We start from the raw sequence: 25,753 nt of genomic DNA on the forward strand, positions 1-25,753 counted from the left end.
AAAGAAAGAGAAGCATAATCAAGCCCTACGGCCCTGACATAGAATATAGTCTCAGACACAGTCGTTCACGCTGAATGTTCCCTGCAGTGTTTCTTCAAACTGAAGTTTCCCTTTCACAGAGGTCCGTCTAAGCTTAGGTTCTAAAGGCTAATTTTCCCGTTCTAAGATGGCCGCCGTCGGTTTCTTGCTGCCCTTTTGTACTAAAGTACTTTTGTACTTCCTGTTTCAATATGGTCGTAGTCTCCTGAGTACCTGCTTCCGGAATCAGGCTTCTACGGTGGCCGCGCGGTTGGATCGAACGGTGTGGGTGAGCGGATCACAAAATGACGGTAGTCTCATTGCGAGGAGGGAGTTAGAGGTAAAAACAAACTGAGGGCGTTGGGGTGTAAAAGACGGGGAGCGGCTAAAGACAGAACAGAGCTGGAGGTTTGAATTAACATCTCTGCAATCTGAGTGAAAAGGGTTGGAGGCTGTAGGGGAGGCATGGCAGAGGGGAGAGGGCAGGTGAATTGGCATAGGTTGCTGCTTATTTGGGCCAGAAGGCAATTCCGACAGACGGGCGCAGGGTCACGTTTGTGGATATATGGTGGCAGGTCTTGGCTTGGATATTATGAAGTAAGTGTGATTCTTCTGGTGTGTACTACTGCCTCCTACTCCCCCCCCCCCCTTCTATCAATCACACAGTGGACATTATTCCAAAGAAGACCGGTATATCTGCACTCGAAGGTGGACAGGTCTCGGTTCGGACTGTGAGGAGTGAGCCGAGGTGGGTCATGAATAAGGTTTGACCCTGGGGATTGCGCTCGGGCTGAGGAAGGGGAGCGGGCTGGATTGTAGCTCTAGAAACTGAAAACCGAAAGGGGACGCACAGGCAAGGGACAGGGAGTAGACTGCAGTCGTAATTGGGGCAGATGTGACTAAATGTAGAAGACTAGTGGCTGTGGGTTTGAGACAGGTGTGAGCGGACTATTTGCTCGTTTCTGATGCTCTGTGCGCTGTAAGCGGTAGTGCTGAGAAGGACCTGTTTGGGCAGACCAGGAATAGGATAGTTGGTCCAGGTTTTGGGCAATTAGCAACTCTGTGACCGAGTCTGGGAGGGATGTGACCAACGTCTATGGGTTAGTTTCAAAGCTGGTAAGCAGTATTTATGCTTCAGTGGCATTTGCAGTGTTTACTGGTAGAGTTCTTAGGGCGTTGTAAGAACAAGGCAGGTTGCCTCACCAGTCTTGTGCGTTTGATGGCCAATCCCCTGTTGCTTAGTTGTGGAACTGAGACGGGTTGCCACAGCAGTATCAATCAATCAATCAAAGAAATTTGTAGAGCGTGCTACTCACCCGTGAGGGTCTCAAGGTGCCGGGTGGGGGGGGGGGGAGGGGCAGGGGGTGTCACTGGTCGAACAGCCAAGTCTTGAGGTTCTTTCCGAAGACCAGTAGGTCTTTGGTTTTGCAAAGGTCGGTGGGGAGGGAGTTCCAGGTTTTGGGGACGAGGTAGGAGAAACACCTGCCTCCTGTGGTGGTGTGCTGGATGCAGAGGACTGTGGCTAGGACGAGGTTGGCTGATCGGAGGTTGCGTGTGGGAGTGTGGAAGTTTACTCCTTCATTGAGGTAGGTTGGGCCGGTGTTGTGGAGGGATTTGTGTGCGTGGATGAGGATCTTGAATGTGATTCTCTTGTCTATGGGGAGCCAGTGTAGGGATTTGAGGTGTGGTGAGATTCGTTCGTGGCGGGGGAGGCCAAGGACGAGGCGCACAGCTGTGTTCTGGATTCTTTGGAGTTTGAGTGTGGTGCCGGCATAGATGGCGTTGCCATAGTCCAGTCTGCTGCTGATGAGTGCGTGGGTGACTGTCTTTCTGGTTTCTGGGGGGATCCATTTGAAGGATTTTTTTAGGGTGCGGCGTGTGTGGAAGCAGGAGGAGGTTAGTGCATTGATTTGCTATGTCATGGAAACGGAGGGGTCGAGGATGATGCCAAGGTTGCGGGGCTGTGTGCGGGGCCTAGGGCGGTGGGCCACCAGGAGTCGTCCCATGTGGTTTTGTTGGGGCCGAAGATAATGACTTCGGTTCTGTTTGAGTTGAGCTTGAGGTGGTTAGTGGTCATCCAGTTGGCGGTGTCTAGGAGAGCGGCGTGTAGGTTGGTTTTGGCGGTGGTGGGGTTGCGGGTGACGGAGAGGATGATTTGGGTGTCATCTGCATATGAGAGGATGGTGATTCTGTGTGCTCGGAGAATGTTGGCTAGGTGATCTTGTAGATGTTGAAGAGTGTGGGGCTGAGGGAGGACCCTTGGGGGACTCCGCAGATGATCTTGGTAGTGATGGAGTGGAAGGGCGGACCTTCTGGGTTCAGTCGGTGAGCCAGTCTAAGGCCTTGTGGCGGATTCCTATGTTGTGGAGGTGTGTGCGGAGTGTGTGGTGGCAGACGGAGTCAAAAGCTGCCGAGAGGTCTAGGAGGATGAGTGCGACGGTCTCGCCTTTGTCGACTTTGGTCCTGGTGTCGTCAGTGCATGCGATGAGGGCGGTTTCTGTGCTGTGGTTCTTGTGGAACCCGGATTGTGAGGGGTCAAGGGTGTTGGTTGCTTCGAGGAAGTGGGATAGGCGAGTGTTGACTAATTTCTCTGCAACCTTGGTGGGGAAAGGGAGGAGGGAGATGGAGCGGTAGTTGGAGAGGATCTCCTGGTCAGCTTTTTATTTTATTTTTTAGGATAGCAGTAATTTCCATGTGCTTCCAGGGGTCTGGGTAGGTGGCGGAGTCGAAAGAGGAGTTGATTATGTTGTAGAGTATGGGGGCGATGGTAGGGCAAGCTTCGTTGTAGATGCGGTGTGGACAGGGGTCAGAGGGGGAACCAGAGTGGATGGAGTTAGTTTTTTTCGGTTTCTTCGTGGGTGGTAGGGGTCCATGTGGATAGTGTGGTAGGGGGATCTTGATTGGGGGTTGAGTTGGGTGAGAGAGGGGTATGTGGTGGGTGTGTGTGATATGAAGCTGTTGTGGATGTCCAGGATTTTGTGGAGGAGGTGGTTGGAAAGGTCGTCACATAGGGGCTGCGTGTGTGTGTGTGTGGGGTCTATGTTGCTGGCTTTGGCAAGTTCATTGATGATGGTGAGTCTTGTAGTGATCTCTTTTGGCGGTGCGTATGAGTTGGTGATGGGTGCAAATGTTGGTTTTGAGGGTGGAGAAGTTGGTTGAGGAGGGTTCTAGTCTCCATATTTTCTCAGCTTGGCGGCATTTGCACGTGGAGTCTTGAAGTTTAGGGGTGAACCATGGGGCGTTCTTGATGTTGCGGGTGGTGATGTGTTTTCTGAGGGGTGCTAGTGTGTCTGCGCAGGTAATGATCCATTTGGAGAGGTTGTGTGCTCAGGCGTTGGGGTCGTTGTTGTGAGGGGGGTTATGGGCCAGTTGGGAGTTTAGTCGTTCTGTGGGGATCTTGTCCCACATGCGGTAGGGTGTGGTGAGTTGATGGTAGTGTGTGGGGGGTTTGGTGAAGAAGTGGACGCAGCAGTGGTCTGTCCAGAGGAGTTCGGTGGTGTGGGTGTAGGCTATGTGTTGGCTTGAGGTGAAGATTGCGTCCAGCGCGTGTCCTGCTGAGTGGGTGGGTGGGTGTGGTGACCAGTTGTTTGAGTCTGAGGTTGTTGAGGTTGTCGTGTTGTGGTCTTGTGGGTTTTCTAAGTGAAAGTTGAAATCACTGAGGATAATGTAGTCTGTGGAGGTGGGGGCGTACAGGCTGATGCTGTCGGCGATGGTGTCGCAGAAGGCGGGGCGTGGTCCGGGTGGTCTGTAGATTAGTGTACCTCTGGGGGTGGAGTTGTTGATGTGGAAGTGCGTGTGTTCAGTGTTGCCGATAGTTTCTTGGGAGCTGGTGGTGACTTTGATGGTGTCTCTGTGTAGGATGGCAAAGTCCCCGCCTGGTTTGTTGAGGCGGTCTTTGCATTGGAGTTTGTATCCCATGGGGGGTGGCTATGGCTATGTCGGGTTCTGAGGAGGGGTTGGTCCAGGTTTCGAAGAGGAAGGCGATGTCAGGTGAGTGTGAAGTGATAAGGTCCCAGAGTTCTATGGCATGTTTGTGAAGGGAGCGGATGTTGAGGAGCAGGCAGTTCAGGTGGTTGTGGTGGGTGGCTTTGGTGTGGTTGCTGGGTGTTTTCTGTTTGTCGGCTGTTGTGCTGCGGGGTTGGTTGGTGGGGGCAGGGTGGGTGAGTTTTGTGTTGGGGGTGTTGTGTTTGTTGAAGGTGGGGTGGCTATGGTTGGTGTGAGGGATGATGAGCAGGAGAAGTGGCAGGTGTAGCAGGTGAAGGGGCCATGAGTGTGTGTGGGGCTAGATGTGGTGCGGGGGGCCTGTGGAATGCCTTGTTTGGGGTCAAGGGCAACAAGTTGGGACAAGTAGGCCCAACCCTCTGCAGCACAAACCCTTTGGCTGCCAGTTTACAGAGAGTGGAACTCTCTGCAGTTGAGGTAATGTGTTTCCAAAAGATAATGCGGTTCGAACTTGTATTTATGGTTCATTATTTGAAAGCCTTCATTATTAGGGTGAGTGCTGTAAATAAATGTTTTAATGTCACTCTTCACTACTGACGTTGGTTCCAGTACAAAAAAAACAAAAACCGTGTACACACGTTTGAAAAGTTTAGGCTATGAGGCTAAGTATAATGCTCCCAGAATGCTCTCTGATTAGATGCAAATGTTTGCAGAAGCGTGTAAGCAAGAGAGAAGAGTCTTTGCTTTTAAAATAAAATGTTCAGAAGAAATGCAAGTAGGGAAAAAGTTTCGCTACCATGACATTTTAGGTGCTATTTCTTTGAAGTGTCATTTAGTAAAATGTGTTGATGCATGCTAGTATTTCCCAAAAATATTTCTAATGGAAAATCAGTGTAACCATTTTCAACACGATTATGGGAAGCATGAAAATAAACAAACACTGAAAAAGTCAACTGATCCGACATATTTTTAGAAGTCTTTTAGTTTCATCAATGCGTGTCTTGTTTTGACATGGCTTTTGTAACACTTTGTTGCTGTGGGAGCTACCAGGCCTTCAACATTGTAACAAACACTGGCAAAAAACCCCCAAAAGTTTTTGAACCTTAAAAGCACACGTTGCCACCAGTGGCATAACAAAGGCCCCGCAGGCGCCCTCCAGGGGACCCCTTCAGCACAGCACCTGCCCTAAGTGAGTCTGAAGAGGGGGCTCCTCCATGTTCTTTGCAAAGGGGCACCCTCCAGTTTCGTTACGTCACTGATTGCCACTGTAGTTCCCGACACTGAACAAAACTACTTTGTGTGCCAATATGCTCCTTATGGAAGAGCAGAATGCGATCACTCACAGTAAAGCCAGCCGATAGAGAAAGAAATAGAAGTTTAATAAAAACAAAATGTCTTTGTTAACACCAGACCTAATTAGGGATCAAGACACACATGTAGGTACATGCAAAAAGCACATTGCTATGCACAAACCCAGTTTTGCGATTCGGTAACCTGGTTACTGAATTGCAAAACGGGTTTGCGACTCACAATTAGGAAGGGGTGTTCCCTTCCTAATTGCGACTCGCAGTGCAATGTAGGATTGTTTTGTGACCGCGGGCGCAAACCAATCGCAGTTTAAACCCATTTCAAATGGGTGCTAACCCATTCGCAAAAGGGCCCGTTGTGAATGTCACTGTAAACATTTTTTCAGAGCAGGCAGTGGTCCTGTGGACCACTGCCTGCTCTGAAAAAATGAAACAAAAACATTTCATTTTTTGTTTTTGTAATGCATCTCGTTTTCCTTTAAGGAAAACGGGCTGCATTACAAAAAAAAAAACTGCTTTATTGAAAAGCAGTCACAGACATGGTGGTCTGCTGTCTCCAGCAGGCCACCATCCCTGTGAGGGCCACCATTCGCAAGGGGGTCGCAAATTGCAACCCACCTCATGATTGTTCATGAGGTTGGCATTTGCGACCCCCTCGCAAATCGCAGATAGTGTCACGGACACCATCCTACATTTGGATTTGCGACTCGCAATTTGCGAGTCGCAAATCTGAACCTACCTACATGTGGCCCCAAATTCTTAAAGAAAGTCACAAAAGTGCATCCATGGTATATGTCTTTGAATTAGTGGCTTTCAAGAGAAGTATACCAGGAAATCGTACCCCTATAAAATATTTCTGAACTGTATTTTAGCATGGGTAAATACGCATGTGTAGATTTGCTCATGTGAAAATCTATTGAGCATTTGCAAGTTCATCTTCCCTCCAGCCACTTTCTTCCCAACCCTGAAAGACGTTCTAATTCTGCCATTGTCAGGAGTAAATTTCCAACCTTTTTTATTATGGGAAAATATTAGAGAGAAGCTGGTGAAAATCTTTAAAACATGCAGGTTAGTAGGCTTGCAGACTCAAAGGCATTCCAGCCCTGGAACTATTGCTTACTGCTTCCTCCAGCCCCAGTATGCAGATCTGCAGAAAGGTGGCAAAATAAGGAAATTGCTACAGTAGGGATTGAAACTGCAAGTATTCAAGCCCTACTATGGTAGTAGCCCTGGCATAATCAGAGAGGCTATTATCAGAGCTCTTACATAATGAGATTGCTGCCATAATTTGTCGCCACACTACATGGCACCAGAGGGACAAGTAGATCTTTTTACAGGACAAGTAGATTTGAGAAGCAACCTGTCCCCTGGGCAAGTAGATATTTTAATAAATTCCACACCCCTGGGAGTAGGTGTGTCTGGGAGGGCCAGGGCTACTGGCGCTGGGCGCGGACGGGCGCAGATGGGCGCAGATGGGCTTGCCTTTGGCGCGGCCGCTGGGGGGCCTTACCACAGCTGCCATAAGAGGAGGGGAGGGTTGGAGTGGCAGCTGGGAGGCGCCTGTCCAATGAGAGGGCTGGGGGGTGGGGCCGCAGGGGATGCAGCGGCGGGAAATGGCAAAGAAGGAAACGGTGAGAAAAGGAGTGGGGACGCGGGAGGGGCCGCAGGGGACGCTTCGGCGGGAATGGGCAAAGAAGGAAACAGTGAGAAAAGGAGGGGGGCGGGAGGGGACGCAGGGGACGCAGCGGTGGGAAAGGGCAAAGAGGAATATGTATATGTATTTGTACATAGTGTATGATACCGGAGTTTGTTTGTGGCTATAATGCAACGTTGTCTATGACTGCCTTCTTGAAGCGATGCACGGTGAACTAGTCGTGTGCTTGTGCATAATGTCTTATTCCACGTTTTATGCATGTAAGTCATGTAGGCTGTCCACACGTTTGACCGTGTGCAGGGCAGCCAATCCCAGTGCATGCTGTAGAATTTATATGATATGTCCCTGCAATGTAGCTATTATGAGAGAGGTGCAAAGTGGTAGCATGAGCTCCTGACATATTCAATGCACATTATGGTTCTCGTACTCAGTACTGCAGCCTCTAGGGTACTTTAACTATATACCAGAATATGCAATAACACAGAGTATCCACACCAAAGTGCTCCCTCCAAAAGTGAGGCTGGACGTGCCCGGTAATTGTAGGTGTACCTGGTGAGGACTCCATGAAGCATGCCACACGTCAGTGGGGATGAGAGCCCTTTTAAAAAATAAGGTTATTTTCAACCTTCAGTTTTAATAAGCTCCGAACACTTTATACTTAGTGCTGTGCAAATTATAAATACTTGCTGAAACCCGATATACACACATTATTGTTTGTACCCTCTATAGTTTTATGAGTAAAACTGCACATCAGTGGCACAGTGTTTGGGTAGGAAAGTACCATCTTGCCTGGCATGTTACCCCAATTTTTTACTTAGATGTATGTTTGTTTTTGCCTGTGTCACTGGGATCCTGCTAGCCAGGACCCCAGTGCTCATAAGTTGTGCCCTGTATGTGTTCCCTGTGTGGTGCCTAACTCTATTACTGAGGCTCTGCTAACTAGAACCTCAGTGTTTATGCTCTCTCTGCTTTTAAAATTGTCACTGCAGGCTAGTGACTACTTTTATCAATTCTGATTGGCACGCTGGGACACCCTTATAATTCCCTAGTATATGGTATCTAGGTACCCAGGGTATTGAGGTTCCAGGAGATCCCTGTGGGCTGCAGCATTTCTTTTGCCACCCATAGGGAGCTCATACAATTCTTCCACAGGACTGCCACTGCAGCCTGAGTGAAATAACATCCACGTTATTTCACAGCCATTTTACACTGCACTTAAGTAACTTATAAGTCACCTATGTGTCTAACCCTCACTTAGTGAAGGTTAGGTGCAAAGTTACTAAGTGTGATGGCACCCTGGCACTAGCCAAGGTGCCCCCACATTGTTCAGGGCAATTTCCCCGGACTTTGTGAGTGTGGGGACACCATTACACGCGTGAACTACATATAGGTCAATACCTATGTGTAGCGTCACAATGGTAATTCCGAACATGGCCATGTAACATGTCTAGGGTCATGGAATTGTCCCCCAATACCAGAATGGTATTGTGGGGACAATCCCATGCATCCCCGGGGCTCCAGCATGGACCCTGGGTACTGCCAAACTAGCTCTCTGGGGTTTTCTCTGCAGCTACCGCTGCTGCCAACCCTCAGACAGGTTTCTGCCCCCCTGGGGCCTGGGCAGCCCAGTCCCAGGAAGGCAGAACAAAGGATTTCCTCTGAGAGAGGTTGGTACACCCTTTCCCTTTGGAAATAGGTGTTAAGGGCCTGAGAGGAGTAGCCTCTCCTGGCCTCTGGAAATGCTTTGAAGGGCACAGATGGTGCCCTCCTTGCATAAACCAGTCTACACCGGTTCAGGGATCCCCAAGCCCCTGCTCTGGCACGAAACTGGACAAAGGAAAGGGGTGGTGCCCAGAGCTCCTCCAGTGTCTCCCAGACCTCTGCCATCTTGAATGCAGAGGTGTGAGGGCACAATGGAGACCTCTGAGTGGCCAGTGCCAGCAGTTGACGTCAGAGACCCCTCCTGATAGGCTCTTACCTGGTTAGGTTGCCAATCCTCCTCTGAGGGCTGTTTAGGTAACAAATGCAAGAGCTCACCAGAGTTCCTCTGCACTTTCCCCTTCAACTTCTGCCAAGAATCGACCGCTGACTGCTCCAGGATGCCTGCAAAACCGCAACAAAGTAGCAGGAAGACTACCAGCAACATTGTAGCGTTAAATCCTGCCGGCTTTCTCAACTGTTTCCTGGTGGTGCATGCTCTGAGGGCTGTTTGCCTTCAGCCTGCACTGGAAGCCAAGAATAAATCTCCTGTGGGTCGACGGAATCTTCCCCCTGCCAACGCAGGCACCAAACTTCGGCATCACCAGTCCTCTGGGTCTCCTCTCATCTTGACGAGCATGGTCCCTGGAACACAGGAGCTGGATCCAAGTGACCCCGACAGTCCAGTGGTCCTTCTATCCAAATTTGGTGGAGGAAAGTCCTTGCCTCCCCACGCCAGACAGTAATCCTGTGTACTGCATGATCTGCAGCTGCTAGGGCTTCTGTGCACTTTTGCAAGACTTCCACACCGTGGGACATCTTCTGACCAAAGGAGAAGTTCCTGGCACCTTCCGTTGTCGCAGAATCTTCAGCTTCTTCCACCCGTAGGCAGCCCTTCTGCACCTTCATCCAGGGTTTAGTGGGCTCCTGCCGCCCCGGACACTTGCGTGACTCTTGGACTTGGTCCCCTTCTTTTGCACGCCCTCAGGTCCAGGAATGCGTCTTCAGTGCTTTGCAGACAGTTGTTGTCCTTGCAGAATCCCCTATCACGACTTTACTGTCTTTCTGGGGTAGTAGGGTAACTTTACCCCTACTTTTCAGGGTCTTAGAGTGGGGTATCTTGGACACCCTTAGTGTTTTCTTACACTCCCAGCGACCCTCTACACACTACACTAGGCCTGGGGTCCATTCGTGGTTCTTATTCTACTTTTGGAGTATATGGTTTGTGTTGCCCCTAGGCCTATTGTCTCCTATTGCATTCTCTTGTGATCTACAGTGTTTGCACTACTTTTCTAAGTGTGTTACGTACCTGATTTTGGTTTGTGTGTGTATATTTTGTGTATTTTACTTACCTCCTAAGGGAGTATATCCTTTGAGATACTTTTGGCATATTGTCACTAAAATAAAGTACCTTTTTATTTTTAGTAACTCTGAGTATTGTGTTTCTTATGATATAATGCAATATGATATAAGTGGTATAGTAGGAGCTTTGCATGTCTCCTAGTTCAACCCAAGCTGCTCTGCTATAGCTACCTCTATCAGCCTAAGCTGCTAGAACACTACTAATCTAATAAGGGACAATTGGACCTGGCGCAAGGTGTACGTACCACAAGGTACCCACTATAAGCCAGGCCAGCCTCCTACAGTTTGCCCTTTTCAATGGGAAATGTATGACCACTTTTCCATGCTTATTGTTTGGTAAAATATTAAGTGTGATTTTGTAAACATGGCCTGAGAAGCATTCTTGTCTGGCCCTAATGATAATGCTATTTGTGAACTAAGAGACTAGTCCGGGAATGTGTACCCTAGATATGGCCTCTGTTCTTATTATACATGGAGCAAAAGTTTAGTCTGGTAAATCAAACATGAGGTTTTTTTACAGCAGATATGCAGAACACTCATATTTTAAGGTGTCCTCATCTGTGGTAACAAAGAAAAAGGTGACTCATTGAAATAAAATATTTGCCCAATTCACACAATTTTAAACCAGCTTATGAGTCAAGTACATTACACTTGGGTTGAGTAGATTATTCAAGTAACTAGATCAGCAGGTCTAGTAAAATGTTTATAATTCTTGTGAGCTGCACATACTGACGTACAATGTGCATGGCATTGTTTGAAAATGTAAATTTGATTTGTAAGTCGCAAGCTTTTGTGCTGACACCTCCAGTGACAAAAAACAGAACCACATAAATTCTCGTTATCTAAAGTAAATATGCATTGTCTAAAATCAGATTTTTGGTGTCATAAAACGTAACCAGTCCAAAGGTTCGATGGCTGTTAGGAAGGCCTACAAATGTAATTAAGTCAGTGTCATTCAAATTGATGTACCAAAGACATGGGATCGTATGAAGTATACTAAGGAGGCAAGATCTGTTGAGTTGAATGGATGTTTCATAGTAGGACTTGGCAATAGGTCAGTAAAATCCAGATGTAGGTTTCTTGTAATTTCATTTTAAATATAATCTCCCTTATCATTGCAGCATTGAAATCCTCTTTGTTTTTGCTTTCTACGCTCAGGTCGGGGGATAGGATAGTGCTTTTGTTTGGTGCGGACTGGTACCATAGCTTACGTTGCACTGTTTTACATGAGGTCAATGAATAAACATAGGTAGCTGCATCTGGATTTAAAGTAGATGATACAGGCATATGTTCTATTACAGTAATTGCAGCAGATGGAGACTTCTGCGTGGTTCCCAGGACTATATGTGAACTGTTGTTATTGTTATTAGTTACAGGCATCAATTTGTATTTACGTGGCCCCTTTTTATTGTGACGCCTAATTCTTGCATGCTTTCTAGTACTTCCCTTTGGTAGTTCCAAAGATGGGCCTATATTCGCTTAAGCCTTCTTTACTAAATAGAGGATGCCAGAGAGCAGTCATTACTGTGGATGATGCATTGACTTACAAGGAGTGAATGCCTTGCTGTAGATCAGAGTCGAGATTATCATTGCATACTTGTTCCTTGCACACCTTCCTTAATGAGTATACTATGTCTATTGAAGTTAGTTGCATTTTCCTTGCTTTGTCAAACATTACAATATGATTTTGTTTATTATTATGATGACACAAGGTATTCTTTGCATCTAGCAATGCAGTTAACCTCTTTTGGTGGCTAGGGCTGCCCACTCCATTCTTCCACGCTAATGTACCCAACTCCCCCACTCCAATATGCCCTACTCCACCCCACTGCTGGTCTGCAGTATAGGGCCATTATCTTCTTGCTGATTTTGCAGAGATTTGAGCTGCTAATTAGAGACCAAGCAAGACACTTTCACTATATTTTGTGTTGCAGATCAGGGGTGTGGAATTGAATTAAATTAAATATCTACTAGTCCATGAGACAGGGGGCTTAATAAATCTACTTGTCTTGTTTAAAAAAAAAACACAAAATCTACTTGTCTCAGTGGTGCCATGTAGCATAGCGACAAATTATGGCAGCAATTCCATTATATAAGCACGCTGTAATAGCCTCTCTAATTAGGCCTGGTCTGATACTATAGTAGGGCTTGAATACTAGCAGCTTCCTTATTTATCCACCTCTCTGCAGATCTACATACTAGGGCTGGAGGTAACGGTAAGAAATAGTTCCAGAGTTGGAATGTTCTTTTGAGTCTATGCAAACCTAATAACTTGCTTATTTTAAAGGATTTCCCCAGTTCTTCTCTAATAATTTCCCATAATGAGAGAGGTTGGAAATCTACTCCTGACAAGGGTCAGTCGTAAAACGTCTTCCAGGGTTGGGAGAAAAATGGTTAAAGTGAAAGTGAGCTTTAAATGCTCAACAGATTTACGCATGAGCAAATCTACACCTGCATATTTGCTTGTGCTAAAATACAGTTCACAGATATTTTCTAGGAGTACAGTTTCCTGGTCTACTTCTGTAAATACTTGTGAATTCATGAAGTACGCAAATCTGCACTAATGCAAAGACCCAAACGTGACAAGTTCTGCACTGAACAATTCTGTTCCATTACAATTATCACAATCTGCTCTTTCACACAGAGCATATCTGCACACAAAGTAGTTTTGTTCAGTGTCAGGAACTACTGTGACAATGTGTGCTTTGTGCAACCAAATATTGCTTTTTGTTAATACTGGTTAAAAATGCTGATGGACCAACAGCTCCCACAACAATAAAGTTTTACAAAAACCATGTCAAAACAAGACACGCATTTACAAAACCAAAAGACTGATTACCAGTGTCGGAGCCATTGGCTTTGCCAATGCTTGTTTATGTTCATGGTTCCCATAATCTTGTTGAAACTGGTTACACTGACGTTCCATAAGTGCTCTGAATTGTTGTTGTAATTTCTGTGGGCTCTTAACCACTCCCACTGCACGCCCATCACTATCACTCGTTCATGGGCTTGCCTTCAAAAATCCTTTATCATTGGTAAATGCTTTACCTTTGTCTCTCCTTTTTTTTACATTGTTATTGTTTCATGATGGCCTATCACTATTTTGTAGTGATATACATATTTTCTTTTAAAGGTTTGCCTAGAAAAATGTAAGAGAAGCAAGTGGGCCCGCAGGGCTGCACAGCCTCTGGGCCCTTTCACAAATAAATAAGTACCTAAAGAAATATAAATGGGAGGGGCACCAGTAAGAGGTGGGGGATCAATGAGCAGGTGGAGGAACAGCTAATGTGTTGGGAAGCGAGTGCCTGATAGCAGTGTTTAGCTGTTGGGACTTTGCAAAAGCACTGTAGAAGAAAGTTAATAATAAGCATTTGCAATGCAATAGGTCTCGCATTTGCTTGAGTTACAGCTATTGGCATTGTGAATTCATAACTGGACTTTTCTTGCCACATAAATTGGTCAACACTGCTTCATAATGTTGTCTTTTCCTGCCATATTATTTCAGTGTCCCTGCATAAAAAGCAATTCTATTTACCTTCTTCCTCTATCTGCAGCAAAATTGTAAAATGTTGCCATTGAGCATCCTAATTTAAAAGTGTGGTGCTAATTCTAATAAAATACCACTTTCACTACCCCACCATCAGAGTTGCTGGTTGGCTAACACAATTCTACCAAAAAAGACACAAGATGGCCAAAGAGGAGAAATAAACTAGAAGGGTCACCCAAACATATCAAGAGTGTTGAAACAGTCATGTTGTAATGCGGATGTTAAATTGGCCTGAATTATGGGCATGGTTGTAATAAAGAGAGACCTCAGTGTAGAAATTGCTCAACAGACATACAAAACAAAACAAACTTGCACACCAACTAGAATACTTAAGACCTGTTTTATATCCTTGTTCTCTTCCTTCCTGTTATAAAAGATACCCTATATTTACCGGTGTGTAGATCTGTACTATGAAACTGACACATAAATATCCAACTTGCAGTTGCATGTTAAGGAGTTTAAATGTTACTTAAAGTTAAGAATGGATACTAACTTGTAGGTACATTCTTAATCTCTTATAATGAATTCATGCAGTGCACTCATAAACAACAGATAATGTGTCCTTGTTAGCTCATGACAGCTTTTCACAGAAAATAGTTCAGAAGAAAAAGCTGAAAATGTTGATATTTTTCAGTTTGATCAGTTATAATTCTGATCAATGGTCTGTCTTTTGCGCTTGTTTGTTAACATCAAAATGCAGATATCATTGCAATGGAGACCACAGAGGGGATCCCTGATGTACTGTGCACCGTACTGTAAACCATAAAATGCTTGCTCTACAAATGCACTCCAGTGCCTAGGAGTGCAGTTGGTGGCATGGGGCGCTATACAGTGACAATCCAGTGAATTGAAACAATCCCTTCTCGCAGCCTGTTTTATTAGTAACCAGTGAGCCCATTACGATGTGTTCCTTTTTTTTGTAACTATTTCAGGAGTGGGGTGAAAATGGGTGAAGGGCAACTGGAACAAATCAGTCATGTGCCCTTGCAAGGTAATGGAGTCCATGGTTATAGCGACAAACAGACTGCTTAGCTTAGCTTTGCCGAAAAGTAAAGTGCATTCAGCTTTGCAAATTTCAATATGCACTCAGAGAATCATATTCATAAAGTGTAAAGTTAAATTCCGAAGTCTCTTACGTTTGGAGCAGACCTCCGTCTTAGGAGACGGTGTAAATGAATTATTTTTGGATAGTTCAGTTTCTGCAATCTTGTCAACAGGGCTCCGAGTCAACAGCACACTATAATTTAGAATAGTCTAATTAAAGCGCCGCTGTTCTTTTAAAGGGGGATGGTTTCAAGGCAACTCCTAATATCTAACATCGTTTGTTGTTAAGCCCATAACAGGCACTGATGCAATATTTATGGTCGTCGTGCAGGTGAAAGTTGGGCCATCATGCGTAGAAAATGACATGGCTATGTGAACCATGACTTCATTACGAGAAGCGTGTTTCATTTGGATAGAAGGAAATGTGTATGGTCACTGTAAGGAAATGCCTCCTTGGCATGGTTGCCCCCTGACTTTTTGCCTTTGCTGATGCTATGTTTACAATTGAAAGTGTGCTGAGGCCTGCTAACCAGGCCCCAGCACCAGTGTTCTTTCCCTAACCTGTACTTTTGTATCCACAATTGGCAGACCCTGGCATCCAGATAAGTCCCTTGTAACTGGTACTTCTAGTACCAAGGGCCCTGATGCCAAGGAAGGTCTCTAAGGGCTGCAGCATGTCTTATGCCACCCTGGAGACCTCTCACTCAGCACAGACACACTGCTACCAGCTTGTGTGTGCTAGTGAGGACAAAACGAGTAAGTCGACATGGCACTCCCCTCAGGGTGCCATGCCAGCCTATCACTGCCTATGCAGTATAGGTAAGACACCCCTCTAGCAGGCCTTACAGCCCTAAGGCAGGGTGCACTATACCATAGGTGAGGGTACCAGTGCATGAGCATGGTACCCCTACAGTGTCTAAACAAAACCTTAGACATTGTAAGTGCAGGGTAGCCATAAGAGTATATGGTCTGGGAGTCTGTCAAACACGAACTCCACAGCACCATAATGGCTACACTGAAAACTGGGAAGTTTGGTATCAAACTTCTCAGCACAATAAATGCACACTGATGCCAGTGTACATTTTATTGTAAAATACACCACAGAGGGCACCTTAGAGGTGCCCCCTGAAACTTAACCGACTATCTGTGTAGGCTGACTAGTTTTAGCAGCCTGCCACGAACCGAGACATGTTGCTGGCCCCATGGGGAGAGTGCCTTTGTCACTCTGAGGCCAGTAACAAAGCCTGCACTGGGTGGAGATGATAACACCTCCCCCAGGCAGGAATTGTCACACCTGGCGGTGAGCCTCAAAGGCTCACCTCCTTTGTGCCAACCCAGCAGGACACTCCAGCTAGTGGAGTTGCCCGCCCCCTCCGGCCAGGCCCCACTTTTGGCGGCAAGGCCGGAGAAAATAATGAGAAAAACAAGGAGGAGTCACTGGCCAGTCAGGACAGCCCCTAAGGTGTCCTGAGCTGAAGTGACTCTAACTTTTAGAAATCCTCCATCTTGCAGATGGAGGATTCCCCCAATAGGGTTAGGATTGTGACCCCCTCCCCTTGGGAGGAGGCACAAAGAGGGTGTACCCACCCTCAGGGCTAGTAGCCATTGGCTACTAACCCCCCAGACCTAAACACGCCCTTAAATTTAGTATTTAAGGGCTACCCTGAACCCTAGAAAATTAGATTCCTGCAACTACAAGAAGAAGGACTGCCTAGCTGAAAACCCCTGCAGAGGAAGACCAGAAGACGACAACTGCCTTGGCTCCAGAAACTCACCGGCCTGTCTCCTGCCTTCCAAAGATCCTGCTCCAGCGACGCCTTCCAACGGGACCAGCGACCTCGACATCCTCTGAGGACTGCCCCTGCTTCGAAAAGACAAGAAACTCCCGAGGACAGCGGACCTGCTCCAAGAAAAGCTGCAACTTTGTTTCCAGCAGCTTTAAAGAACCCTGCAAGCTCCCCGCAAGAAGCGTGAGACTTGCAACACTGCACCCGGCGACCCCGACTCGGCTGGTGGCGATCCAACACCTCAGGAGGGACCCCAGGACTACTCTGATACTGTGAGTACCAAAACCTGTCCCCCCTGAGCCCCCACAGCGCCGCCTGCAGAGGGAATCCCGAGGCTTCCCCTGACCGCGACTCTTTGAACCTAAAGTCCCGACGCCTGGGAGAGACCCTGCACCCGCAGCCCCCAGGACCTGAAGGACCGGACTTTCACTGGAGAAGTGACCCCCAGGAGTCCCTCTCCCTTACCCAAGTGGAGGTTTCCCCGAGGAATCCCCCCCTTGCCTGCCTGCAGCGCTGAAGAGATCCCGAGATCTCTCATAGACTAACATTGCGAACCCGACGCCTGTTCCTACACTGCACCCGGCCGCCCCCGCGCTGCTGAGGGTGAAATTTCTGTGTGGACTTGTGTCCCCCCCGGTGCCCTACAAAACCCCCCTGGTCTGCCCTCCGAAGACGCGGGTACTTACCTGCAAGCAGACCGGAACCGGGGCACCCCCTTCTCTCCATTCTAGCCTATGTGTTTTGGGCACCACTTTGAACTCTGCACCTGACCGGCCCTGAGCTGCTGGTGTGGTGACTTTGGGGTTGCTCTGAACCCCCAACGGTGGGCTACCTTGGACCAAGAACTAAGCCCTGTAAGTGTCTTACTTACCTGGTTAACCTAACAAATACTTACCTCCCCTAGGAACTGTGAAAATTGCACTAAGTGTCCACTTTTAAAACAGCTATTTGTGAATAACTTGAAAAGTATACATGCAATTTTGATGATTTGAAGTTCCTAAAGTACTTACCTGCAATACCTTTCGAATGAGATATTACATGTAGAATTTGAACCTGTGGTTCTTAAAATAAACTAAGAAAAGATATTTTTCTATATAAAAACCTATTGGCTGGATTTGTCTCTGAGTGTGTGTACCTCATTTATTGTCTATGTGTATGTACAACAAATGCTTAACACTACTCCTTGGATAAGCCTACTGCTCGACCACACTACCACAAAATAGAGCATTAGTATTATCTATTTTTACCACTATTTTACCTCTAAGGGGAACCCTTGGACTCTGTGCATGCTATTCCTTACTTTGAAATAGCACATACAGAGCCAACTTCCTACATTGGTGGATCAGCGGTGGGGTACAAGACTTTGCATTTGCTGGACTACTCAGCCAATACCTGATCACACGACAAATTCCAAAATTGTCATTAGAAATTCATTTTTGCAATTTGAAATTTTTCTAAATTCTTAAAAGTCCTGCTAGGGCCTTGTGTGTTAAGTCCCTGTTTAGCATTTCTTTTAGAGTTTAAAAGTTTGTAAAAGTTGAATTAGATTCTAGAACCAGTTGTAGATTCTTAAAAAGTATTCCAACTTTTAGAAGCAAAATGTCTAGCACAGATGTGACTGTGGTGGAACTCGACACCACACCTTACCTCCATCTTAAGATGAGGGAGCTAAGGTCACTCTGTAAAATAAAGAAAATAACAATGGGACCCAAACCTACCAAAATACAGCTCCAGGAGCTTTTGGCAGAGTTTGAAAAGGCCAACCCCTCTGAGGGTGGCAACTCAGAGGAAGAGGATAGTGACTTGGAGGACAATTCCCCCCTACCAGTCCTATCTAAGGAGAACAGGGTCCCTCAAACCCTGACTCCAAAAATAATAGTCAGAGATGCTGGTTCCCTCACAGGAGAGACCAACACCTCTGAAATCACTGAGGATAGCCCCAGTGAAGAGGACATCCAGTTAGCCAGGATGGCCAAAAGGTTGGCTTTGGAAAGACAGATCCTAGCCATAGAGAGGGAAAGACAAGAGATGGGCCTAGGACCCATCAATGGTGGCAGCAACATAAATAGGGTCAGAGATTCTCCTGACATGTTGAAAATCCCTAAAGGGATTGTAACTAAATATGAAGATGGTGATGACATCACCAAATGGTTCACAGCTTTTGAGAGGGCTTGTGTAACCAGAAAAGTGAACAGATCTCACTGGGGTGCTCTCCTTTGGGAAATGTTCACAGGAAAGTGTAGGGATAGACTCCTCACACTCTCTGGACCAGATGCAGAATCTTATGACCTCATGAAGGGTACCCTGATTGAGGGCTTTGGATTCTCCACTGAGGAGTATAGGATTAGATTCAGGGGGGCTCAAAAATCCTCGAGCCAGACCTGGGTTGACTTTGTAGACTACTCAGTGAAAACACTAGATGGTTGGATTCAAGGCAGTGGTGTAAGTAATTATGATGGGCTGTACAATTTATTTGTGAAAGAACACCTGTTAAGTAATTGTTTCAATGATAAACTGCATCAGCATCTGGTAGACCTAGGACCAATTTCTCCCCAAGAATTGGGAAAGAAGGCGGACCATTGGGTCAAGACAAGGGTGTCCAAGACTTCAACAGGGGGTGACCAAAAGAAAGGGGTCACAAAGACTCCCCAGGGGAAGGGTGATGAGACAACCAAAACTAAAAATAATACAGAGTCTTCTACAGGCCCCCAAAAACCTGCACAGGAGGGTGGGCCCAGAGCCTCTTCACAAAACAATGGGTACAAGGGTAAAAACTTTGATCCCAAAAAGGCCTGGTGTCATAGCTGTAAACAGCATGGACACCAAACTGGAGACAAGGCCTGTCCCAAGAAAGGTTCCACTCCAAACTCCCATCCAGGTAACACTGGTATGGCTAGTCTCCAAGTGGGATCAACAGTGTGCCCAGAGCAAATCAGGGTCCACACTGAAGCTACTCTAGTTTCTGAGGGTGGGGTGGATTTAGCCACACTAGCTGTCTGGCCGCCTAACATGCAAAAATACAGACAGCAACTCTTAATTAATGGGACTAGAATAGAGGGCCTGAGGGATACAGGTGCCAGTGTCACCATGGTGACAGAGAAACTGGTTTCCCCTGGCCAATACCTGACTGGAAAAACTTACACAGTCACCAACGCTGACAATCAGAGAAAAGTACATCCCATGGCAATGGTTACTTTAGAATGGGGAGGGGTCAATGGCCTGAAACAGGTGGTGGTCTCCTCAAATATCCCAGTGGACTGTCTGCTTGGAAATGACCTGGAGTCCTCAGCATGGGCTGAGGTAGAACTAAAAACCCATGCAGCAATGCTGGGTATCCCTGAACTGGTGTGTGTGAAAACAAGAGCACAGTGCAAGGCACAGGGTGAAAAAGTAGAGCTGGAGTCTGGAAAAATGGCCCAGCCTACCAAGAGAACAGGAAAGTCAGTTGGGAAACCAACTGCAACACAGCAAAAGAAAGGGAACCTCTCTTCTCAGGAAGAAGTTCTGCCCTCTGAGGGAACTGAGCCTTTGGAGCTTGAACCTTACCAGGTTGAGCTCTTAGGCCCAGGGGGACCCTCAAGGGAGGAGCTGTGTAAGGGACAAGAAACCTGTCCCTCTCTTGAAGGCCTTAGGCAGCAAGCTGCTGAAGAGTCCAAAGGCAAGAAAAATGGAACGCATAGGGTCTATTGGGAAGATGGACTCCTGTACACTGAGGCCAGAGACCCCAAACCTGGTGCCACTAGGAGAGTGGTAGTGCCTCAGCTGTTCAGGAAGTTCATCCTAACATTGGCCCATGACATTCCCCTTGCTGGACATTTGGGACAAACCAAGACGTGGGAGAGGTTAGTCAACCACTTCTACTGGCCCAATATGTCCAACATGGTTAAGGAGTTTTGCCTCTCCTGCCCCACCTGTCAAGCCAGTGGTAAGACAGGTGGGCATCCAAAGGCCCCCCTCATTCCACTTCCAGTGGTGGGGGTTCCCTTTGAAAGAGTGGGTGTGGACATAGTTGGTCCACTGGAACCTCCCACAGCCTCAGGAAATATGTATATCCTGGTAGTAGTGGATCATGCTACCAGGTATCCTGAAGCTATTCCCCTTAGGTCGACTACTGCCCCTGCAGTAGCCAAGGCCCTCATTGGTATCTTTACCAGAGTGGGTTTCCCTAAGGAGGTGGTGTCTGACAGAGGTACCAACTTCATGTCAGCATACCTAAAGCACATGTGGAATGAGTGTGGAGTGACTTATAAATTCACTACACCATACCATCCACAAACTAATGGCTTGGTTGAGAGATTCAACAAGACATTAAAAGGCATGATCATGGGGCTCCCAGAAAAGCTCAAAAGGAGATGGGATGTCCTCTTGCCATGTCTGCTTTTCGCTTACAGAGAGGTGCCACAGAAGGGAGTAGGATTCTCACCCTTTGAACTTCTGTTTGGTCATCCTGTAAGGGGACCACTTGCCCTTGTTAAAGAAGGCTGGGAGAGACCTCTCCATGAGCCTAAACAGGACATAGTGGACTATGTACTTGGCCTTCGCTCTAGAATGGCAGAGTACATGGAAAAGGCAACCAAAAACCTTGAGGCCAGCCAACAGCTCCAGAAGTTTTGGTATGACCAAAAGGCTGCACTGGTTGAGTTCCAACCAGGGCAGAAAGTCTGGGTTCTGGAGCCTGTGGCTCCCAGGGCACTCCAGGACAAATGGAGTGGCCCTTACCCAGTGCTAGAAAGGAAGAGTCAGGTCACCTACCTGGTGGACCTGGGCACAAGCAGGAGCCCCAAGAGGGTGATCCATGTGAACCGCCTTAAGCTCTTCCATGACAGGGCTGATGTGAATCTGTTGATGGTAACAGATGAGGATCAGGAGGCAGAGAGTGAACCTCTCCCTGATCTTCTGTCATCAGACCCAAAAGATGGCACAGTAGATGGAGTGATCTACTCAGACACCCTCTCTGGCCAACAGCAAGCTGATTGTAGGAGAGTCCTACAACAGTTTCCTGAACTCTTCTCCTTAACCCCTGGTCAGACACACCTGTGTACCCATGATGTGGACACAGGAGACAGCATGCCTGTCAAAAACAAAATCTTTAGACAGTCTGACCATGTTAAGGAAAGCATCAAGGTGGAAGTCCACAAGATGCTGGAATTGGGAGTAATTGAGCGCTCTGACAGCCCCTGGGCTAGCCCAGTGGTCTTAGTCCCCAAACCTCACACCAAAGATGGAAAGAAAGAGATGAGGTTTTGTGTGGACTACAGAGGGCTCAATTCTGTCACCAAGACAGATGCCCATCCAATTCCAAGAGCTGATGAGCTCATTGATAAATTAGGTGCTGCCAAATTTCTAAGTACCTTTGACTTGACAGCAGGGTACTGGCAAATAAAAATGGCACCTGGAGCAAAAGAAAAGACAGCATTCTCCACACCTGATGGGCATTATCAGTTTACTGTTATGCCCTTTGGTTTAAAGAATGCCCCTGCCACCTTCCAAAGGTTGGTGAATCAAGTCCTTGCTGGCTTGGAGTCCTTTAGCACAGCTTATCTTGATGATATTGCTGTCTTTAGCTCCACCTGGCAGGATCACCTGGTCCACCTGAATAAGGTTTTGAAGGCTCTGCAATCTGCAGGCCTCTCTATCAAGGCATCCAAATGCCAGATAGGGCAGGGAACTGTGGTTTACTTGGGCCACCTTGTAGGTGGAGGCCAAGTTCAGCCACTCCAACCCAAGATCCAGACTATTCTGGACTGGGTAGCTCCAAAAACCCAGACTCAAGTCAGGGCATTCCTTGGCTTGACTGGGTATTACAGGAGGTTTGTGAAGGGATATGGATCCATTGTGACAGCCCTCACTGAACTCACCTCCAAGAAAATGCCCAAGAAAGTGAACTGGACTGTGGAATGCCAACAGGCCTTTGACACCCTGAAACAGGCAATGTGCTCAGCACCAGTTCTAAAAGCTCCAGATTATTCTAAGCAGTTCATTGTGCAGACTGATGCCTCTGAACATGGGATAGGGGCAGTTTTGTCCCAAACAAATGATGATGGCCTTGACCAGCCTGTTGCTTTCATTAGCAGGAGGTTACTCCCCAGGGAGCAGCGTTGGAGTGCCATTGAGAGGGAGGCCTTTGCTGTGGTTTGGTCCCTGAAGAAGCTGAGACCATACCTCTTTGGGACTCACTTCCTAGTTCAAACTGACCACAGACCTCTCAAATGGCTGATGCAAATGAAAGGTGAAAATCCTAAACTGTTGAGGTGGTCCATCTCCCTACAGGGAATGGACTTTATAGTGGAACACAGACCTGGGACTGCCCATGCCAATGCAGATGGCCTTTCCAGGTTCTTCCACTTAGAAAATGAAGACTCTCTTGGGAAAGGTTAGTCTCATCCTCTTTCGTTTGGGGGGGGGGTTGTGTAAGGAAATGCCTCCTTGGCATGGTTGCCCCCTGACTTTTTGCCTTTGCTGATGCTATGTTTACAATTGAAAGTGTGCTGAGGCCTGCTAACCAGGCCCCAGCACCAGTGTTCTTTCCCTAACCTGTACTTTTGTATCCACAATTGGCAGACCCTGGCATCCAGATAAGTCCCTTGTAACTGGTACTTCTAGTACCAAGGGCCCTGATGCCAAGGAAGGTCTCTAAGGGCTGCAGCATGTCTTATGCCACCCTGGAGACCTCTCACTCAGCACAGACACACTGCTACCAGCTTGTGTGTGCTAGTGAGGACAAAACGAGTAAGTCGACATGGCACTCCCCTCAGGGTGCCATGCCAGCCTCTCACTGCCTATGCAGTATAGGTAAGACACCCCTCTAGCAGGCCTTACAGCCCTAAGGCAGGGTGCACTATACCATAGGTGAGGGTACCAGTGCATGAGCATGGTACCCCTACAGTGTCTAAACAAAACCTTAGACATTGTAAGTGCAGGGTAGCCATAAGAGTATATGGTCTGGGAGTCTGTCAAACACGAACTCCACAGCACCATAATGGCTACACTGAAAACTGGGAAGTTTGGTATCAAACTTCTCAGCACAATAAATGCACACTGATGCCAGTGTACATTTTATTGTAAAATACACCACAGAGGGCACCTTAGAGGTGCCCCCTGAAACTTAACCGACTATCTGTGTAGGCTGACTAGTTTTAGCAGCCTGCCACGAACCGAGACATGTTGCTGGCCCCATGGGGAGAGTGCCTTTGTCACTCTGAGGCCAGTAACAAAGCCTGCACTGGGTGGAGATGCTAACACCTCCCCCAGGCAGGAATTGTCACACCTGGCGGTGAGCCTCAAAGGCTCACCTCCTTTGTGCCAACCCAGCAGGACACTCCAGCTAGTGGAGTTGCCCGCCCCCTCCGGCCAGGCCCCACTTTTGGCGGCAAGGCCGGAGAAAATAATGAGAAAAACAAGGAGTCGTCACTGGCCAGTCAGGACAGCCCCTAAGGTGTCCTTAGCTGAAGTGACTCTAACTTTTAGAAATCCTCCATCTTGCAGATGGAGGATTCCCCCAATAGGGTTAGGATTGTGACCCCCTCCCCTTGGGAGGAGGCACAAAGAGGGTGTACCCACCCTCAGGGCTAGTAGCCATTGGCTACTAACCCCCCAGACCTAAACACGCCCTTAAATTTAGTATTTAAGGGCTACCCTGAACCCTAGAAAATTAGATTCCTGCAACTACAAGAAGAAGGACTGCCTAGCTGAAAACCCCTGCAGAGGAAGACCAGAAGACGACAACTGCCTTGGCTCCAGAAACTCACCGGCCTGTCTCCTGCCTTCCAAAGATCCTGCTCCAGCGACGCCTTCCAACGGGACCAGCGACCTCGACATCCTCTGAGGACTGCCCCTGCTTCGAAAAGACAAGAAACTCCCGAGGACAGCGGACCTGCTCCAAGAAAAGCTGCAACTTTGTTTCCAGCAGCTTTAAAGAACCCTGCAAGCTCCCCGCAAGAAGCGTGAGACTTGCAACACTGCACCCGGCGACCCCGACTCGGCTGGTGGCGATCCAACACCTCAGGAGGGACCCCAGGACTACTCTGATACTGTGAGTACCAAAACCTGTCCCCCCTGAGCCCCCACAGCGCCGCCTGCAGAGGGAATCCCGAGGCTTCCCCTGACCGCGACTCTTTGAACCTAAAGTCCCGACGCCTGGGAGAGACCCTGCACCCGCAGCCCCCAGGACCTGAAGGACCGGACTTTCACTGGAGAAGTGACCCCCAGGAGTCCCTCTCCCTTACCCAAGTGGAGGTTTCCCCGAGGAATCCCCCCCTTGCCTGCCTGCAGCGCTGAAGAGATCCCGAGATCTCTCATAGACTAACATTGCGAACCCAACGCCTGTTCCTACACTGCACCCGGCCGCCCCCGCGCTGCTGAGGGTGAAATTTCTGTGTGGACTTGTGTCCCCCCCGGTGCCCTACAAAACCCCCCTGGTCTGCCCTCCGAAGACGCGGGTACTTACCTGCAAGCAGACCGGAACCGGGGCACCCCCTTCTATCCATTCTAGCCTATGTGTTTTGGGCACCACTTTGAACTCTGCACCTGACCGGCCCTGAGCTGCTGGTGTGGTGACTTTGGGGTTGCTCTGAACCCCCAACGGTGGGCTACCTTGGACCAAGAACTAAGCCCTGTAAGTGTCTTACTTACCTGGTTAACCTAACAAATACTTACCTCCCCTAGGAACTGTGAAAATTGCACTAAGTGTCCACTTTTAAAACAGCTATTTGTGAATAACTTGAAAAGTATACATGCAATTTTGATGATTTGAAGTTCCTAAAGTACTTACCTGCAATACCTTTCGAATGAGATATTACATGTAGAATTTGAACCTGTGGTTCTTAAAATAAACTAAGAAAAGATATTTTTCTATATAAAAACCTATTGGCTGGATTTGTCTCTGAGTGTGTGTACCTCATTTATTGTCTAGGTGTGTGTACAACAAATGCTTAACACTACTCCTTGGATAAGCCTACTGCTCGACCACACTACCACAAAATAGAGCATTAGTATTATCTATTTTTACCACTATTTTACCTCTAAGGGGAACCCTTGGACTCTGTGCATGCTATTCCTTACTTTGAAATAGCACATACAGAGCCAACTTCCTACAGTCACACTTTCAGAAGCAAGTTAAGTCTGTATACATAAAGTCAATGGTTTTGATTTCCTGCTCTAAGGATTTCTGTTTATTCCTTAGCAAATAAGGAGGACTGCTACCTAATTTTATTGAGAAGATAATTTGCCTGCTACAATTTCCATTTTTATAACCTCTCCCTCTTGTTAGTTATTTTACCATTTCACGAGTGCGTCAACAGGGGTGTTTATGTCGCACAATCTGTGGCTGCGTTGCTACTCCATCCCTCTTTACCTTGGCCTATTTCTGGAGCATACATTTCTGTAGGTAAAGTGG

General features: G+C 47.4%; 1 protein-coding gene across 4 annotated transcripts in view; it reads left to right on the top strand.

Moving 5' to 3' along the window:
- Nucleotides 1–242: 242 nt before the first annotated feature.
- The window catches only part of WBP11 (WW domain binding protein 11), a 145,350-nt gene continuing 119,839 nt past the window's right edge, over nucleotides 243–25,753 (top strand). The window contains exon 1 of one of the 4 annotated variants that reach the window (XM_069231111.1): nucleotides 243–358. The gene's annotated coding sequence lies outside the window, so the exon portion shown is untranslated. Of the gene's footprint in view, nucleotides 427–524; nucleotides 616–25,753 lie in introns of those variants that run through there. The other 3 variants (XM_069231113.1, XM_069231112.1, XM_069231114.1) reach the window with 3 other exon arrangements.

This window comes from Pleurodeles waltl, chromosome 4_2 (genome assembly GCF_031143425.1).
Source record: "Pleurodeles waltl isolate 20211129_DDA chromosome 4_2, aPleWal1.hap1.20221129, whole genome shotgun sequence".
In the NCBI taxonomy this organism is placed as follows: Eukaryota; Metazoa; Chordata; class Amphibia; order Caudata; family Salamandridae; genus Pleurodeles; species Pleurodeles waltl.